Genomic DNA, 16,272 nt, shown 5'->3' with positions numbered 1-16,272 from the left:
ATAAAAATATATGTTTATAAAAAATAAAAAATTTAAAAATTAAAAAATTAAAAAAAATAATCATGACCAAAAGTGATTTTTTTATATATGCAAAACCTATTTAATATTAAAACTTCAATTTAATCCATGACATCAAAAGGCTTAAGAAGAAAAAGGCACATATTCAGGTTGTGTGGGTGGTATAGTTGGTTAAACATAGATTTTACAAATGTTCACCTTTATTCATAATAGCCAAAAACTAGAAAGAGTCTAGACGTCCTTTGAAAGATGAATGGTTAAATAAGCTGTGGTATATACATATCAAAGAATACTATGTAGTGATAAAAAGTAACTATCTGCAACAACTTGCGTACCTTTTCAGGGAAACGTGTGCATGACATATAGTCAATTCCATGCTGTGTGATACTATTTATTTAACATTTCAAAATGACAAATTTTTAGAGCTTCAAAGTGTAAGTGGTTGGGGGCCCAGCATGATCGCGTACAGGTGGGTCAACTGTGCATCAGTATTGAAAGGAAGAGAAAGGAAAGTGCTGATGGTCCTAAAAACAGCCTAAGATAGAGACTGGCATCAAATAATCACCTCCAAAAAGAAAGAACCCATTTCTGAGCTGCATTTTCAGCAAGCTTATCTGAAAAACCCAGAGAAACCAGGAGGGATATTTTTGGCTCCAGATTATAGGTAAGTTAAAAACAGACCGTGGAGCTCTCTAAGGGGTCACAGGAGGAGAAGCGATAGTTGGGGTAATTCTCAAAGACCTCAAAAAAAAAAAAAAAATATATATATATATATATATATATATATATATATATATATATATATATCCTGTCCTGTTTGGAATGTCAGAGACCTACCAAGAGGAAGGTGGGGGAAAAATGCTGAAAGTGGAATTTATATTGGGCAAGGCTGAAAGATAGGGGATGAAGGGAAGAGAGAAGGTTGATTTATTGAAAGTAGGGATAGTAGCAATTCAGAATAAGGGAGGTAGGTAACAGAAAAAAACATTTTGTGAAAAGAAATTGAGTTGTCACAGAGGGAGGAGGCCTTGCTCAGAGAGGCAGGAATGCTATGCTAATCAACCTGAAATCCTTATAGGTCAATTTCCTGAGGTATGAAAACTCATCTCACTTGATCATGACGACAGAAGAAATTGCACATGGGCCCCTAAGCATAGGTACTATAGTAGTAAAGAGCCAACCAAGCTGAATAATGAAGCAACACACAAGGGAAGCACATTCAACAACATGGTAAGATAAAATTTAAAATGAAACCAGATTAAAATAATTATCTGGTATTGTAAAAGGAGCTAAAAAAAAAAAAAATAGGAATAAGTAAAAAAAAAAAAAAATGCTATATATCCAGGACAAAGGTAAGGAAGATGGAGTATCTTTGCCATCCCCAACAGAACATGTAGAAAACCAAAATAATGGAGTTAACAACAACAACAACAAAACAAAAACCCAAAACTGCCAGAAAATTAAAGGTGACTTTATTTCTTAGGGAGAGGGGAATTGAGCCTAGTTACTAAATGGGAACTTTGTTTCACTGAAATATTTCACCAGAAGAGTCAACATTCAACACATTTTAATAAAAACACTTAAAGTAAGAAAATACCACTTTAGACATCTAGGCAAAAAATACAAGCCACTAATGAAGGAAATAAATCAGACTGATATCTTATTTATCAAAAATAACACTTCATATCAATAAAATGTTAAGCATCATGTTTAAAATATTTATAAATAAGAAAGTAAAATGTTATAGCCTTAATCAAATTATTAGTCAAAGGATAGGTTACAGAAATAGTGAAAATTTGTGCAAGAGCCTGAAGTGTTTTTCCCACAGATTCTTCCTGAGCAAAGAACAAATGTCAAACAACCACATATTAGTGAAAAGTAGAAATAAGTTTAACTGTAGAACTAAGACCAGCCGGTGGGAATAACTTAATAGAGTAGGCTTGCCATTCACGACAACATGGATGGACCTAGGTGCTATTGTACTAAGTGAAATAAGTCAAACAGACCTAAACAATTACTGTGTGATCTCACTTACATGTGGAATCAAAAAAAAAACCAAAAACAAAAACCAAAAAACAAAACCAAAAAACAAAATAAATGAACAAACAAAACAAAGCAGAAACAAAAAACACAGAGAACAAACTGATGGTTGCTAGAGGGGAGAAGCATGGGAGGATGGGCAAAATAGGTGAAGGGAATTAAGAAGCACAAACTTCCAGTTATAAAATAAATAAGTCATAGAGATGGAAAGTACCCCGTAGGGACTATAGCCCCAAATACCATAATAACTGTGTGGTGAGAGATGGTGACAGCACTTATCATGGTGAGCACTGAGTAATGTATAGAATTATTGAATCACTGTGTTGTATGTCTGAAACTAATATAAACATTGTATGTCAACTCTACTTCAATTAAAAATAGAATCAAATATATAAAATAAATAAAATCAAAATCAACACTTGCAAATCTTGAAAGAAAGAAAGAGGAAAGAAGAAAAAAGAAAGAAGAAAGAAAGAAAGAAAGAAAGAAAGAAAGAAAGAAAGAAAGAAAGAAAGAAAGAATTACAAGAAATTACAAGAGAAAGGAGAGAGAGAGAGGAAGGAAGAAAGGGAGGCAGGAAGATGTGTAAATGTTACATTTTCCGACAATACAGATACATTAATACCAAAAGTAATAAAGTAGAAGAATAAATGAAGAAACTGAATGGCAAGTAGAATAAGTTTATTGATAACATCCTCTGTATTAAAGAAAACACATTTAATTAGATGTTGGTGACCAAGAGGAGGAATAAGAACAAGTTTCAGGGCACCAACAGTATCTAAAGAAAAAAAGAGAACTAAACGTCTTTTTATAAACTCATAGTAAACATAATCACTAGAACAATAAGCCATAACTGTATGAATGCCACAAGATCCACCCAATAAAGAGTCAGAATGATAGTATATAAGAAAAGGAACCACAAATAAAATAGTACATTGCATCAATGAGTACAATTAGCTCACTTCTACTACAATCAGAACACATCCCTATCTAGTCTTTGTTGTTGGAAGAAAGAAGTCACAGATAAACAGGAGGAGAACGTTAGAATGAACACTGTGGTGTAGGATTTGAGTCAGAGATATCAGTGTAAACTCACATTTATTTTAAAAGAATAGAGATACAGATATAATATACATAAGTGGGCACACGTTGGGTCTATATATATGTATATTTCCTATCTGTGTTTGCTGAAAGTGCCTGGAAACAGTGATATTCTGGTAGTCAAAAGAATACCTAGTCCCCAGATCTTGACTTCTTAATGCTGCTCTCCAGTTAGAGGAACCAGGGCTTCTTGGAGAAATGGATGATTCTGGAGCCAGGATCAAGAAATTACAAGATGAGCCTGGCATACCTTATAGCGCCCACAAACACAGCAGTGTATATATTTATGCAGGCATGTCAAAAGGACACAGAACTCAGAATGAAAGAACTACCACTGTCTAATACTAGACCGATCTAAGCAACAAAGTGAATAATGCCAGTATTGGATTATAGACCAAAGAATAATGTAAATATCAGCGAGTCCATGGTAATATAAACAAACATCTAATACATAAATAAGATAAGGATAAGAGGCAAAATTTACCTACAGATTACAAATGAAGATATATGCTCTCAGGGGATAGAACTCAATTTTTCTCCCCTAGTGTGAAACTGACTAACGATTCACTTTTGAAGAATACAGAAAGGGAAAAGTAGTCACTTTCGAGTCTAGAAACCTGGGGAGAGGTAATGTATCCTTAACTCAACCACTTTGAGCTGCCTTTACCTGCTCATCCACACCTCTCCAAAATACAGCTGGTGGGAAAAAGAATGTATGACTATGTGAAAAAAAAAAAAAAATCCACATTCTTCTCAGCCCTGGACTACTACGTGAGAGAGAGATAATTTCTTTGTTCTTTAAACCATTGATTTATAGGATATCTTGGTTATAGCACCTTAGCTTATCCATGAAATCTGATTAGTGATCCACTTTTCCTTCAGATACCCTTTCCCTTTGAATTCCTTAAATTCCTTTGGCCCAGTCTGAAACCACATAGTTTGCTTGTATCAGACAATTAAGAGACTTGATAACCACTTACAAGATTATGTTTCTTTGCCCAGGGATAACTGCATTTTAAAAGAAGTGCAAATGAAGCAGACATTCTCAGATGAATTAATCTCTCTCAATGGTAAATTTCAAAAAAAAAATCATTATTGGAAGATGAGGGAGAGAACTGGAGGTTGTTAAACAAATGTATTTGTTAAGAATATGCATGAATAAATGAAACCAGGTGAATTCCATCCCTATAGCCTCACACATCTACCTTCATACAGCAAATGGTGTGTGAAGGGATATTTAATGTCATGAGTAGCAGGAAAATTAATTCATTCCAAGATTTTTTTTTTTATTTGACACTGTTGAATAGTTAAACTTAAGAGCATATATGACTCAACCATTAATGTATTTCCCATTTGAATGTCTGCTTGTCTTTAGACAAAAGCATTCCATGGAAATAAGGCAAGCAAGTGTATTAAGAACAGAAGGTCATAAACAATCCATGATTTATGACCTATACAAAAAAAGCTGGCCATGACAGTCTTCGGAATTTTTAAAAATTTCTTAATTGAAACACTTGAAATTGTGAGACCTGGCATTCTTATTTTAAACCTTAGAAATTTCTTTTTGGACAGGTAGAATCATGTAATTCTATGATCCATAGAATTACATGATTCAGAATTTGAGAGGCAGAGCAGGTGTTAGGGAACATCTCATCCACAACCCCATGGTGTCCAGAGTCCAATGCCAAGATCCTGGTCCTCCTCCCTTTACTGGTGGGTACTGTGCCGACTCCACAACTAGAATCTCTTGTCGGGAAGGCTGTTCCAACTCCCACACTCTCCTTGCTAAAGAAAGAGACACAACTGGACACCAGCATTAGCTACTTTCCTCCGTTTATATCAACCAATGTCTTCCCGTCTTTCAAGTCTTTCAAGTTGTATGCTTACTCAGACTATGCAAAGCAAATACTCAGCTTTCTCTCCTAGTTTTTATTAATTTCATCCTGATAAGCTTTTGTTTAATTGGCCACATCCTAAGAGAGTTGGTATGTGGGCTCTATTGTTTTTTTACTCCCAGGACTCTGTAATATTTGTCTGAATGACTGTTGGAAGATCTGCTTTAGTAGATGTTTAGTAACTTGAGTAACTTTATCCCTCACAAGAATTTCTTTGTGTAGTCTAATATGGAAGACCAGGGATTGGCAAACTCTTTCTGGAAAGAAGCGGATCCATATAGCCTCTGTGGCGATCACTCAGTTTTGCAGTTTTAGCACCGAAGCAGTCAGAGAAATGTATAGGGATGCATATTGCTGTGTTGTAATAAAACTTTATTTGCAAAAAGAGTGGGTGGGCCAGCCTTGGCTCAAGGGCTGAAGTCTGACAATCCCTATGATGGATGGTTAGATGTGAGGCTGCTTTGTTAATATAAATAAAATTTGAATTAATCACTCTTTAAATATTTGGCAAGTATGTTCAGTACTGGATCTGCTTTCCCAAAGCTAGATAATAGCACTCATTGTGCATAAAGTATATCCTAAATGAATAACATTATATATGTGTGTAATTTGTGTTATTTACATATCACCTCATTTGGTAACATAGGTAGACAGGTTGAAGTAGTTAAAAGTAGTCTGAGACTTGGAAGCTATAGCTTTTACTAACCAGATCATTTTCTACTTACTGTAACATCATGGGCAAATAGCAGAATATTTCTGCACTACAATTTTTGAAAGTGAATGCATCGCTATCCACATTGTCCCTGCTCATACGCTGGTATGCTAGATGTCCTTGCATTGCCTATGGCTTCCAGACCAACCTTGAGGATGTGTGAACACATCCAATACAACAATACAGATTCAAAATTGCCATAAATAGGAGGTGGGGCAAGTGTTAGAACAAAAGGCCCTTGGCCAGTATCTGGTAGGGTCAGTCTTGATAAATAGAGTGTGTGGGTAAAACATAAATTTCAGCATCCACAGACATCTGACAAGCAAGACAAAAGTAGCAGGGGAAAATTTAAGAAGGAAAACGGAAATTATACATTAGAAGTGTGATACAATCAGCTTAGCGATCCCAGAAAACAGTGGTGAAATTTCTGGGAGACTGTCAGTGGGACTGGCCAAAACTTTCAGATAAATAGCAAAGATAAGAATCTGGATCCAACAGAGAGACAGCCCCTGATCTTTGAGATACAAAGGCAAGATGCGATTCTCTGTGCTTTTTCTGTGAACACACACTCCCCTGACTTCTTCATTTCACTGAATTTCCAAAGCTATCCTTGACCTGTTTTATGTTTACTTTCTACTTGGCCTTCATAGAAATCACTCATTTACAACCTTCCGTCATATAAATTGTTCTGGTGTTTTCCTTCTGGCTTTTAATTCTCCTATTGTAAAGCCTGCAGACACCATAGACTACTATTTATTTTGTATCCTTACCCATAATATCTTGGCTCCAAATTTAGGTCCCTAAGCTATCTAAATTGTTCTGCTAACCAAATTAAATCCCAGAGCTTAGAGCAGCCACAGAAAAGGTTTCCTACATCTCATCCTGGTGCTTTAATTGAAATTAAAGTAAATTATTCACACAGTGCACATTAATGTTGGCGCTGCTCCTTCTGCCTTCTTCCCAAATGACATTATGAGTTATGCCAAACTAAACTCATTTCCATTTTTGATATGGTTAACGAGTGGTAGATGAGGGGAATGCCATTGACAGAGTATAACTTGATTTCAGTCAGGCATTTAGGAAAAACAATGACTCTCTTACTTTCCTTTTGGATATGACTAATAAATATTAATTGCATGATACAAGGATATTTAGATAAAAATTGCCAAGATTTGATTAATTGATTGATAAGAATGAGAAAGAAAAATTCCACTTCTAGTCATTTTCTTCATTTCCTCTTTGACCAAGCTTTGTGGATCAAATGCTATGTCACCATTCAAAGTGTTTTTAAAAATTAATGCCATAAGATATTTTTAAGGCGATGAAACTATGTGTATAAGCATTGTATGTGCATATATCTGTATCTCTATCATCTATCTATCTATCATCTACCTAGTTTAGAGGGAAAAGACTGGTTAGAAACATGCTGTTGTTTCAAATGCTCTCAAATGTCTCTGAATGATGGGATTTAGGTTAATTTTTTGCCCCCTTTATTTTCCAATATTTTCTAACCTTTAGGAAGCAGATACCATTATCTTTTCAATAATAAAATAAAATTATATGAATTATGGATAGATTAAACTGTGGTCAAAGCCAACTAGTAAAAGTGAGTGAAACTAAATGCAAAGCCCTACATTTTCATGCCAAAATCAATATAAGTGTATGTGGGGTAGAAGAGACACTTGCTGTTTACTCAAAAAAATCTGTCAGGCAATTGCACTACTGTTTACCCAAAGAATACAAAAATACTAATTCAAAGGGATATATGCCCCCCAGTGTTTATAGCAACATTATCTACAATAGCCACATTATGGAAACACCCTAAATATCCATTGATTGAAGAATGGATAAAGATGATGTGATATATGCAATGGAATATTACTCAGCCATATAAAGAATGAAATATTGTTATTTACAATGACATAGATGGAGCGGGAGAGTATTATGCTAAGTTAAATAAGTCAGTCAGAGAAAGACAAATACTATATGATTTCCCTCATATGTGGAATTTAAGAAACAAAACAGATGAACATAGGGAAAAAAAAGAGAGAGGAAAACCAAGAAACGGACTGTTAACTCTAGAGAACAAATTGATGGTTACCAGAAAGGAAGTGCGTGGGGGGATGGGTGAAATAGGAGATGGAGATTAAGGAGGGCACTTGTGATGAGCGCTGGGTGATGTACGGAAGTGTGGAATCACTACATTGTACACCTGAAACTAGTATCACACTGCATGTTAATTAACTGGAATTTAAATAAAAACTTGAAGAAGATCTGGTATCTTAGCTAGGCTTAGGCACAAAAGGAACCTGCAGGGTCACAATTCCTAAAAGAACTAGGAGATGCCAGGTCCTGCAGTCAAAGGTGTTTTGAAGAATTCCAGTCTCTATTTCTCTCAGGGAGTAACAATTCATAGCTCATCACAGAAACCTTGGGTCCCTTCATCATTGCATGGAGCACTCTCTCCACTCCAGCTGCTCCAGGGCTCCTCCCTTGCTGCCCCCACCCTTGGACATGAATTCCCACAGCTCACCGGTAATCCCGCCTCTGTGTTCACTTTCCAGTTCTGATCCAGTCAGAATCCAAATAGTTATTGGTGCTGATCCCCAAACCGTTGGCCCCAGATGGGTTCATGAATGCATGTCACATTTTATTTTCCCAAGTTCATGAAGTGGAAGTGAATGAGTCCATACTTAGAACTTTGTGAAATCAGAACTGATGCCCCATGTCTGAAATGTTCCCCAAGATGTTCTTAAAGTGCCCAAGCTCTTGTTTGGTGTTAGGGTTAGTAAATCTTGGGGCACCTGGGTGGCTCATTCTGCCAAACATCTGACTCTTGATTTTGGCTTGGGTCATGATCTCAAGGTCGTGAGACTGAGCCTCCATGGGGCTCTGTGCACAGCAGGGAGTCTGCTGGAGATTCTCTCTCTCTCCTTCTCCTTCTTCTGCTTCCCCCACTCATGCTTTCTCTCTTACTTTCTCTAAAATAAAAAAATAAGTCTTTTCTTAAAAAAAGATTAGTAAAATTTTTTTTAAGATTTTATTTATTTATTTGACAAACAGAGATCACAAGTAGGCAGAGAGGCAGGCAGAGAAAGAGGAGGAAGCAGGCTCCCGGCTGAGCAAAAAGCCCAGTGCAGGGCTCTATCCCAGGACCCTGAGATCATGACCTGAGCCAAAAATAAAGGCTTTAACCCACCAAGCAACCCAGGTGCCCCTAAAAATGATTATAATTCTTACAAAGCTCAGCCTTTTTGTATTGACTGCAGGACTTTTGCTGTGTATACCATATATTTCTTTATGTCATTAATCATTGGTAAAACCTCACTGTTTTCCCCCCAAAATAAGGAGAATCACTGAAGGTATGGAAGCATATTAAGAATAACATATAGGTGAGCAACTAAAGAAAGATATTGTCTTTTTATAAAAAAAGGTCATAGTCATAACATTGAATTTCTACTATTCAATGAGATGTTTAGATTATATAGACTCAAGAGGAAACCCATTATTTTATATGACTTAAAGATTCCAATATGACGGGTGAAATACAGTATTCTCAGAAGAAATTCCTATAGTCTATTCACCCTTCCAACCTTATCTCTTCATTTCAACACTTCTTTCTTGCTGTTTAGAGAGAATGAGGAGAAGTAAGACGAAAATAGAGATGACTTCTCTCTGTCCCTTGTGGGGTCAAATGGATATGGTTCATTGAAGTTCCTCTCTAAATGGGATTTCGTATTTTACTTAAGGTACTTTGTTTAATATTCTATGTCTGTGGACTGGAGTGCCAGAAGAGCATGTGACTTTCAGGGTCTATAGTAGACCTTCGATTCTAGTAAAGCCAGATGACAGGAATATTTTGAAAGGCCAGTTTTAATTTTCTTCTATATCCAGAGCTTACTGAAGAAATCATAAACTGGATAGTATTATAATAAACAGCAGAATGCCTAAGTCAGAACCTGAGAAGAACCTCCATCATTTAGTAACACTGTATGAGCCATCGATTTGGTCTTCTTTCTACCTCAGTTAACTGATTTTTTTTTTTTTTTTTTGAAGTGACTGTGGGACAGTAAAGAGAAAACTGTATCTTTCTTTCTGGAAAGAATAATATCCCATTGAGGTATGAAATTTAAGATTTGTCCTTGCCAGCCTTAAGAGTATCATTGAGAAGTAGTAGGTTTAGCCAATAGTCTGCTTTGTGTATGTATGTACCACATAAATGGTGAGGCTTATAGGGTAAGCAGTGCACTCATTCTGGACTAAACATGGCGCATCGGATCAGCACACTGACTAGGTGTTAGCCTAGGAAATCTCACACTATAAACATGAGAAACAAAGGGCTGATTCTGGGATAACTCATTAATGAGAAAGTTACAAAAAAAAAAAAAAAACACCCCCAAACAAAAAATAACCCACAAATTATTGCCTGGAATCATTATGCTTAAATCACCCCAGAGAGTTAGAGTTCATTCCCGTAATGCCAGGAAGAGTTCACATCTTTTCACATGAATGCTACTTTGAACAACACTGACCATTTTTCTACTCTCTTCCTTATATTCTAACCCAAACAGTGTGATGGTCCTGGGGACAAAAAGGCAAAAAAAAAAAAAAAAAATCATGATCTGGTAAATTATTTGTACCTGTTTGAGAGGCTGTATTCATCTGAGGTGCACTGTATTATTTATTACAAAGTATAAATATTTATTAAGTGTGCAGCGTATCTTTTCTCCAAAAAGGAATAACATCAACAACAAACAAACAAATCTCTAAACTCTTTTGAACACTACCAAACTAAATATTCCAGTCAGATTACAGCGTTCTGTGGCAGGCTACTGATTTAAATATTGCATGCTTCCGACAAGCTGCCCTCTGGTTCTACTCCCATGATCACATGACTCTCATTCTTATTTCGGGCCCCATGGGTATTCAGTACCGCAGGTCCCTATAAACCCCAAGGGAAACTTCGAGAGTCCTGAGTGAACAGAATTTTGTTTTGTGCTTAAAAAAATTCACAAGCTTTTTAGAATTTCATCTCTTTATATCCTTTGTTGTAATACCAGAAATGTCAAAGAACTATTGAAGTTAAATCTTTTCGAGGGAAAAAAATAAAACAAAACATACAATCTTCCCTACTGATTAACACTTACGACATGATGACTTCATGTAGTCACATTAAAATACCTAACTCGTGATAGTCCAGAAGCATTCTCACGCTTTTCCACAAAATCTTGGTGAATTCTAATACTTTGGTTGGCTAATAAATAAAATGAAAAATGATTACTAAATAGACAAGTAATGTTTCTACCTTATCAAGTCAATTTTTTTTATCTCTCATGATTGTATCTTTCACTTGGTGGGTTCTGGCATAATATCTCAACATCAGGTCAAGTTATTATTTTTTTATTTTTATATTTCTATATCTGTGATCTCTTTGTATAAAGCTGCTTGTTACAACTCTAACGTTCTCCTTTTAGAATGCATCAGATAAACCACTCATATATACACTCAGACACACACCCTTATACACTCAGACATACTCACATGCAATTATACACACAAATACTCGTACACACACACATATACACATACATATATACTCACACATTCACACACACACACACACGCACGCACAATCACACACACACATTGTTTCCTTAATACAGTTTGGGTCGGGTGCCTGGGTGGCTCAGTGGGTTAAGCCGCTGCCTTCGGTCATGATCTCAGGGTCCTGGGATCGAGTCCCACATCGGGCTCTCTGCTCAGCAGGGGGCCTGCTTCCCTTCCTCTCTCTCTCTGCCTGACTCTGCCTACTTGTGATCTCTGTCAAATAAATAAATAAAATCTTTAAAAAAAAAATACAGTTTGGGTCTCAGAAACACTCAATGCTATCCTGAAGATAGTTAACCATTAAAAAGTGGAAGCTACAAAATTAAATATAAGACAATCCCATTTTCACCAGAGCTATCCTTGAAGATCCACAAGAGCAGGGCCAATTCCTACCAGCTTCCACGCTCTACCTCTGCAGGCAGCTACAGGAACTGACCCAGTCACAGCAGAATCCATGGTTTGATGAGTACACAAACAAATACATTAAAAGTTGTGTTTAATTTTGGCTTTTAATTTTTTAAAACTGAAGACTGAACGAGTTAATTAAAATCGCTTTTCGTAAATGATGACTTTGCTATTAAATATTGGTAATTTGGCAAATCTAATCCTAAGAAGCACAAAAAAAAAAAAAAAAAAGATTCTGAAATTAACATGTGCTTCGAAATTTCAAAGTCACTTACGAGTTTTCTTTATGGAAGCAGTCCTACTCCGGTTGTTACAGAACAGCAAGAACATATAGCGTGCAAGATGTAATGAGAATTTAAATCTCAGAAATAAATAACGTTAAAATCTTTGTGTATTTCCTTCCAGATTTACTTCTGCAAGTCTGTGAAATTTTAGAAAATTATATTATAATGCTGGCTTGATAACTTCCTTTGTCTAGGTATTAATATACTGTGGGCACCTTCTGAGATCATAAATTTATCATCTACATCATCTCTAATGGAGGTGTATCATTGAATTTATGCTAACACCAAGATTTATTTTAAAATTATCTTTAAATTAGTCTTTTTAAAATTACTATTATTTTCAACCATTTTTCATCCTCTGACAAACATTCTACTTTGGAGAATCATCCTGTTCCACATTTAATCAAGATTTAGGGCTGAAGAGCAAAAGTGAGTTCTAGACCCTTTTTGCAAAACGCCTTGCCTGGTGTAGCAATGCTTGGCTCGCATCTGTTGCTCTGATTCGAAAGTCTAATGTAATGCCTTGAGCATGAAAAGAGCTATAGAGGAGGCTATGATCTTCATTTTTCCTAAAATCTCCGTTAAAGAAAAAAATGTAATTTGTCTTAGTTTATTAAGATGTAAAAGGGCTATAAAATGTAATGTATAAATATACATCGACTAGTGTTTTAATTGTCTTCCCTTAAAACATTTACTCAGTGGTTCCACAGGAAAATGTATTCTTCAGTAATAGTCAGTCTCCTTGGGAATACATGAAACAGCATATTATAAAATAAGATACATTTTATATGTGCATAACTATCTTTGTGAAGAAAATCCTCCTTGTAAGTTGTGGTATCATTAGCCGCAATAATTATAACAAAAATAACATTACGGATATGTTATGTTTTGTATAAAAGCTGTAATTATAACCAAAGGGAAAGAAATCTTTACATTAAGTTAAAACTCAGTAAACCAATTTGATTTTGCATGGATTCATTCTCTTGCTCTTTTCTTGGTTGCATTTTTTTCTTTTCACAATAGAAAGTATGATTTTAATCATAACAGCTATCTTACAAATAAATATTTCGCAATAAATAAATAAAGTGAAATCCCCACTCTACTTGATTACAAAGCTTATTTAACTCAAAATAGTATTGCAAATAGTCACTCACCCTTTGGTCCTGGAAAAGTAATGATTTATGCCAAGCACAAGGCAGAAAATATACTTAATTTATTCATTGCACAACCTATACACCACCTCAGGGTGGGGTGGGGGGAAGGCTGGAAAAACATTGTGAGCTAATAAATTATTTCTCCTTGTTTGGAAGCCTGTCACTATGGTATACTGCTAGTAAAGCTTATAAATGATTCTTATTCTGGAGATGTTGATAAAAAAGGGAAAAATTGGGCTGTATGATTAAGCTTTGCTTATTTTTCTTTATAAAATTTTGATAGAAAAATGGGTAATTAATTAGGCTTTCATCAGAAAATTGTGGACAAGGAATGACCATGAAAAAATACTCTAAAATGTCCACGATTTTTTTTCTTTTCCTCACATGTGAAAATATGTTTTTCTGATTTCTGTATTCTCTTCATATTATTCCCTGTAAATGTCAGCATTTGAATAAACTTCCCAGATCCTACTCCCAGACAGACGTCTACACAGTTGACATAATCCAGATAATTCATGCAAAAATACGCAAATAAAAAACCCTTCTTATTGCATTTGTAACACCCTTATTTCTTTTTTCTTGACCTGAATTACCCCCATATTAGCTCTCTGTAGAGCACCAATTCAAAAATAAATATTGACCCAACACTTTATTTTGTGTTGTGTAGACTTGGCAATGTACAGCCAATAAAAGCTACATTAGAGCATCTGAACACTCAATTTAACCCTGAAAATTTGCATTTATAATTGATGGTTATGTTTAGCTGATTAACAGTATAGAGAAACACTCTGAAGATTACCAGTGAATTCCACTTATTTTGTAAAATAAAACCTAAGTAAGACACTGGTTGAATTTCAATCTACCCCACGATGAGCTGGATTAGAAGTAATTCCATGTGAAGGCTCCTAAATTCATTTTTCTAAAATAAGATGAAGTAAAGAGACAAAAAATTAAATAAATAAACACAGCAAACATCATGAAATAGTGAAAAGATTATTTAGTCATTTTTAAATAGTTTGAGTGCTGTTGCTAAATATCTTGAAGCTCTCAAAAGACAGATAATTTAACATATCATATATGTAAGTTAAAGAAAAATAAGATGGACTCAAGGATGTTGACAATGCTGAATAGATCTCGAAATATTAAAATTCAAGTATTTTAGCATTAAGTAATTCAAGATTAAGAAAAATAAAAGACCCTTCTGGAGAAATATTTTCCTTCAATTTTGTGTCACCCTGTAATTTCTTTTGGAAAACTCCTCTTTTAAAAGACTAACTGAAATAAGATTTAGTAAAAGGTAGCAACCAATAATTTAAGTTATTGAATGGATTTTATTTTAATTTTAGACTTAAAAAATTTTTTACAGCAGTCTCTTCACCACCGCCAAGGCTTCAAATTTTGCCATTGACGGAGAACGAAAACAACTCCACTCGGGGTATTTCCTTTAATTGAAGAAAAGGTGTTATTTGATCAGAATTGATGAATAGAACTTACATCGTTTTTGATAATTTGTGAACAACCTTAAATATGGGGGGAAGAAATAAGAAAGGAAAATCTATCACGTAAGGAAAAAGGACCATGTTGGGAAAGGGGTGTTAATCAGAATCAAGTCATGGAGGGTTTATCTAGATAGATCAGCACAAGCCACACCTGGATTTCCTTTCATTCAACCTTCAGGTATGGCTCTCACAGTCACTACCAACCGGGGGCAGCACGCTGCGGGTCATACAAAGATGACCGCTAATTTTGTTTATTCCCTTATAGCTCTCCTTTCTTCCAGAAAGTTTAAATGGTACAAAGGCATAGAGCACCTAGTTTAATGTTGTCTAAAATAGATTTACAGCTTTTTCTCAAGCTTATCCACATAGGATTCCAACTCTTTTTAAAACATGAGGGTCACTATGTGGGGTCTCAGGAGAATAGGGAAATGAGTGCCTTAGGGTTTGGCCATGTTTACATGTTCTCAAAGCAGGTATAGCCACCCCTAGCTCAGGATGGCCAGAAGTTTTAACAGCCCCGAGGGAACAAGTTTGTCCACCAGGCCAAGACCTCACAGACTGGCACTCAGCTACAGCGAGGCCGCCAGATCCCACACTGGAAAGGATGTCTAGTCACTTAACTAGTATGAGCCTAACCTAGGTCAACCACGTTACAACCCAGATGGATAGATTTTCAAAGAATCAACTTTAAAAAAATTTATTTTTTATTTTTTATTTTTTAGATTTTATTCAAATTCAGGTTAGTTAACAAATAGTGAATTATTAGTTTTAGGGGTAGAATGTAGTGATTCATCAGTGGCATTTCACACCCAGTTCTAATCACATCAAGTACCCTCTTTAATGCCCATCACTCAATTAGTCCAGCCCCCCATCCACCTCCCCTCCAGGAACTCTCATTTTTTTTTTCCTTATTGCTAAGAGTCCCTTAGAGTTTGCCGCCTTCTGTTTTTATCTTATTTTATCTTCTCAATTCTTCCCATATCACCTACAATACTACAACACCCTCCCCCCAAAAATGAACTCAAAAATGACTTGATTTAAATTGAATAATGATGGAGCCAACTGCATGCTAATTGTTAGCAAAAAAAAAAAAAAAAAAAAGAAAAATTAAAAAAAAACAGATTAAAAATAACAAAAAAACAAATTTGGTGCTTGTGTTTCTTCTTTGAAGAAGACAGAATTGTGGGGGTAGGGGGTGGATTAAATATTTGTGCATCCATTTTCTAACCTTTTTAAAAATGTAAACTCTTTTTCAACATAGAGCATGTCTATGACTCATGATTTAGAAAAAAAATTTTTTTTTTTTTTTTGCTTTAACATCAGGAAAATGGAGAAAGAACATAGCACAGGTAATGATTAAATAAAATTTCATAATTAATAAAATGGTGTGGGGAGTAGGTAAAAGGGCCTTTGGATATCTTGAATACATTTACTTATTTTAATAGTCAGAGATAAGGAAAACACAGATATTTCTCCATGTTGAACTCGACTCACCTTTTGGTGAGGTCCTAAGACTTCAGGGACATTCTGAAAGGATCTCTAGATATATGTGCAAAC

The sequence above is a fragment of the Mustela nigripes genome, chromosome 7 (assembly GCF_022355385.1).
Source record: "Mustela nigripes isolate SB6536 chromosome 7, MUSNIG.SB6536, whole genome shotgun sequence".
In the NCBI taxonomy this organism is placed as follows: domain Eukaryota; kingdom Metazoa; phylum Chordata; class Mammalia; order Carnivora; family Mustelidae; genus Mustela; species Mustela nigripes.
Note: the sequence above shows the minus strand (reverse complement) of the source record.